Genomic DNA, 4,886 nt, shown 5'->3' with positions numbered 1-4,886 from the left:
GGCGACCACCTCCCGTACTTGGTAACTTAAGGGGGGATTTGAGTCAGTTGGGAGAAGGAATTACCCGGCAGCAGGTTGTAGAGTTGGGTAAGACTATGGAGGAGGTACAGAAATGGGTACAAGATAGATTACCTGTGAATATTTATCCCCCAGTTCATAGTTACCACCCAGGAGACCAAGTGTGGATTAAAGAGTGGAATAATGTACCGTTAGGGCCCAAGTGGAGAGGTCCTTATGTTGTTCTTTTGTCTACCCCTACAGCGATAAAAGTAGCCGAAGTGACTCAGTGGATACATCACTCCAGGGTTAAACCAGCAGCAGTCGATTCTTGGCAAGCTACAGCAGATCCAGAGAATCCCTGCAAGATCCGGTTAAAGCGCACGACTCAGTCGGAGTGACGAGGAACCTTGTGGATTACAAATTTTATTGTTTCAGAGATTGGTAAGTGAGTGAGAAGGCCATAATAAAGCCTGTACGCTCACCAACGAGTGTATAAGTCAGGAAAAGTCTCGAAGGGACCCCTGTGAAGACGAGCAGAACTCCATTCCCTGCAGCCCTTACACCTGGAAGCTGAGGTGCCATCGCACGGACGAAGACTGAGGATGACGACGAAAGATGTGTTTCTAATAATGTTTTTATATGTGTATTTTTATATTCAGGAAGGTAGAGGTATCGACACTCCTAGCTGTGAGGTATGCATTAAGACTACAAGAATAGGTAACCATATTTCCCAGACCCTAATTTGGCATTCGCAATACGAGTGTAAAGGAGATGTATCAAGATGTAGATACTTAAATATAGAATATAGTGTGTGCCATTTAGGAGTAGGAGAACCTAAGTGCTTCAGTCCAGAGTATCAACCCCGTACAATTTGGTTGACTCTCAGGAATGGAGATCCTCAGGGGCCCCTAATTAACAAAACGGTGTTAGAATCCGTATATTCTTCAGGTGTTCTGCTATTTGATGCGTGTAAAGCGATATCGAGTGGTAGAAAGCCGTGGAATGTATGTGGGGATCTTAGATGGGAGAGAACGTATGGGTCTAACGATAAATATATTTGTCCCAGTAGTAAAAATAAGTATGTGAGTCCTAGATGCCCAAATAGAGATTATAACTTTTGCCCATATTGGTCTTGTGTGGGGTGGGCAACTTGGGGACAGACAGCAGACAAGGACATGATTGTGACTAAGTTGCCTACCAATCCATACTGTAAGTCTATGAAATGCAATCCAATCCATATACTTATAAATAACCCTGACAAGTTCTTAGATAAATATGGTAATTTATTTGGGTTTCAAATATATGGGACGGGTTTAGACCCTGGGACAGTATTGTTTATAGGGATAGAGACTGATAGGGTAACCTCCCAGACTCATCAGGTATATCATTCCTTCTATGAAGAAATGAGTATAGATAATAAGATCCCCCATAATGCTAAAAACCTGTTCATTGATTTAGCTGAAAGTATTGCCGGTAGTCTTAATGTTACCAACTGCTATGTGTGTGGTGGTACTAACATGGGAGACCAATGGCCTTGGGAAGCAAAGGAGGTAATGTCCGGTTCTGAGGCAGTTGACCAATTAATATCTACACAAGCCGATTATCATATGAGTGTTAGAGGTAAATCTGAGTGGAGATTAAAGACCTCCATCATAGGTTATGTTTGCATAGCGAGGAAAGGAATGATGTATAATACTTCTGTAGGAGAATTAACTTGTCTAGGGCAAAAAGCTTATGATGATGATACAAAGAATACAACTTGGTGGTCGGCTTCAAATGTCTCAGAACCATCTAACCCGTTTGCAAGATACGCCAATTTAAAGGATGTGTGGTTTGATCTATCCATCACATCTAATTGGAGAGCCCCAGCAAATTTGTACTGGATCTGTGGTAAGAAAGCCTATTCGGAGTTGCCACAGGACTGGGAAGGGGCATGTGTGTTGGGTATGCTCAAACCATCCTTCTTCTTGTTACCTATCGAAACAGGTGAGACTTTAGGTGTTAAAGTCTATGATGTGAATCATAGGAAGAAAAGGGGACCCATAGAGATAGGCGTCTGGGAAGATGATGAATGGCCTCCCCAGCGTATTATAGATTACTATGGGCCAGCCACGTGGGCAGAGGACGGTACCTTTGGTTATAGAACCCCAATTTATATGCTCAACCGTATTATAAGATTACAGGCGGTGGTTGAGATTATTACTAATGAGACCTCACAAGCGCTCAATCTTCTAGCGAAGCACAATACCAGGATGAGGACAGCAGTGTACCAAAATAGATTAGCCTTGGATTACCTATTGGCAGTAGAGGGAGGTGTATGTGGGAAGTTTAACCTGAGCAATTGCTGTCTTCAAATAGATGACGAAGGGCAAGCAATAGCTGAGCTTACTAGCCATATGGTTAAACTAGCGCATGTGCCTACTCAGGTATGGAAAGGGTACAATCCAAGTAGTTGGTTTGGTAGCTGGTATGAGTGGTTTGGAGGGCTTAAGGCATTGGTAGGTGGAGTCCTACTGATTTTAATGTTGTGTCTACTCCTGCCATGTCTTATACCCTTAGTAGTTAGGTCTGTGCAAAGCCTGATAGAAAATATAGCAGAGAGGAAGGCTGCTGCACAGATAATGGCAATCTATAAATATAAGGCTCTAGATCAGGGAGAACCAATGCAGGAAGATGAGTGTTGAAGATTCACATCATAGATAAGTCTGGTCTGTTTCAAGGTAACTTGCGGTGTATGCAAACTAAGGTTAAGTGATGCCTCAAGTAATTGTGAAATATCAAGAGGCATCAAAGGGGGGAATGTGGTGGAATCTCGGTAAAAATAAATTTAGTAGGCCGAGATTACCACGTGGCATGTGTACGTGCATATTCTGACGTATCGATCAGTTGGTTGCACGAGGCAAGATACGATCAGTAGTGTACGGAGCATGTGCAAGAATACAGGATGTAGTATTCCCCTCCTCCATTGTGCTGGACAGGCCATGCGGTCAAGCAGGAAGTTAATTCCTATTTGTATTGATTGGTCAAGAGAATGTGCGGGTGGAGCTTAATATGGGAGGAGTTATGTGCCTATATAAGGAGCCTGCACTATTGTCCGGGGCTCAGAACTTGTTGTATTTTGGTGACATTAGTCCCTCTGAGTCCCGATCGGTGAACCGAATAAAGAATCTCTTCCTTCCTGAAGAAACCTGTGTCCATCTCTCTGTGCTTGGCTTCCGTCAGTTTCTCCGGTATCACTTACTTAATGGATCGATTAACAGCACAGGTCCAAAAGATTAAACCCTTCTTTCAAAAGGTCTGACTTCCTTGGGACTCTTTCTGCAGCCGGTAGATCTGTTAGGTACCAATAGTTACTTTCTGACCTCCCTTCCAAGTTTGTCTTTTCCCCTCTTACCTCGTCTCGTTCTCTCTTTTCTCCTCTCCAATTAACCTGACAAAATTGAAAAATGGTGGTGCTTATTAACCCCTTAAGGACACTTGACATGTGTGACATGTCACGATTCCCTTTTATTCCAGAAGTTTGGTCCTTAAGGGGTTAATGGATGTGGCATCTAATGACATGTAACAGCATTCAATTGCTGATAGTGTGCTTCTGTCTATCTATAAATAAAGAATTTAAAAGAAAATATGAGGAAATATTTTGAAGATGCACTTGCACATGTGACCCAATAGTGAGTCTTTGCATATGCGGTTAATGCAAACTATTGCTTTGTATCAGTTTATACTAGGCGAAAAAGAAAACAAATGATGCACAAACACTAAAAACTGGTTAAAAATCGCTTTCTATATTTTTATTAGAAACATAATGTATTAAAAAAAAAAAAAAAAAAAAAGTTACTTTTATAGTTTCCCTTGTGTGCGCTGGCTCATGTCTACTGCACGTATCCTATCAAATACTCTGACTCACTGTTTAGTTTATTTGCAGCTCTTGGCAGAGCCGCAGTCTGCGCATGTTTAGTCTGTGGTTTTCAGCCCAAACTTGGATAAAACTGCCACAATTGCCAAAACAGCCACTCTGGAAACAAAGTATAGAACAACCCTGGTAAGGACATTGATATATCTCTTACTGGCTGTGTTTCTTGCAGAAAAACTGCATAGACTGTCACTAGGCCATTGCACCATAACCACTTGCCCACTCCAACTTGCTTTTAAAGTAGCTGTAGGTGGTGTTGCAGTTATTTTAGCAACCTAAACAGGGCCCTTGAGTGCACACCCACATCTCTCTGGCACATTTTTTAACAGATTTAATTGATTTATATATATATATATATATATATATATATATATATATATATATATATATAAAACCCTCAGTAAACTAAAAATAAGCATCACTTTCATAATCACCTTATCCTTTCTAAGCATAAGCATGCAAGCAAAAATAAATAAATCACACAACACATGCATACATATCTGTACTTAATCAGGAAGTGAAATGGATAGACTATAGAATTCCTGTGTGAGGCTATAGAATGTCTGTGTCTTTAAGGGCTCCTTGCCAGGCCCTGTTTAACAGCACGTGATACAATGTATTTGTCTGGGCCTAACCAGGAAGCAAGAGAACAGCCACGCACTCGAGGCAAGTGTAAGTCTGTGCAGGGCTGATTCTCTGCCTTCTATGCGTGCTTGAAACACCAGTGCATGCTGGGATTTGTAGTATTTAATGTCAATTCATAGAAAGCATTTCTGAAAGCAGGTTGAGGCGAGGTGGTGAGTATGGTGGGAGTAGGCATGAGGAAAATAGGTCGTGAAATAAACACAGTTTAGCTTACTCTCTCTGTGTCAGAAAAAACAGAGGAAAGGTGTGCTGGTCTGAGTTTACAAATAATCTCTGCCAACACGTGGGGAAGCTGCTCATGTGGGCTGGCTCATTCCCTGTGAAGTGC

General features: G+C 41.8%; 1 protein-coding gene across 2 annotated transcripts in view; it reads left to right on the top strand.

Annotated features, from left to right (window-relative positions):
* Window positions 1–4,561: 4,561 nt before the first annotated feature.
* Window positions 4,562–4,886, top strand: part of MGMT (O-6-methylguanine-DNA methyltransferase) — a 433,459-nt gene continuing 433,134 nt past the window's right edge. The window contains exon 1 of one of the 2 annotated variants that reach the window (XM_063435142.1): window positions 4,562–4,585. The gene's annotated coding sequence lies outside the window, so the exon portion shown is untranslated. Of the gene's footprint in view, window positions 4,586–4,606; window positions 4,711–4,886 lie in introns of those variants that run through there. The other variant, XM_063435143.1, reaches the window with a different exon arrangement.

Source organism: Pelobates fuscus, chromosome 10, assembly GCF_036172605.1.
Source record: "Pelobates fuscus isolate aPelFus1 chromosome 10, aPelFus1.pri, whole genome shotgun sequence".
Classification (NCBI taxonomy): Eukaryota; Metazoa; Chordata; class Amphibia; order Anura; family Pelobatidae; genus Pelobates; species Pelobates fuscus.
Note: the sequence above shows the minus strand (reverse complement) of the source record. Positions and strands in the feature narration are given on the sequence as shown.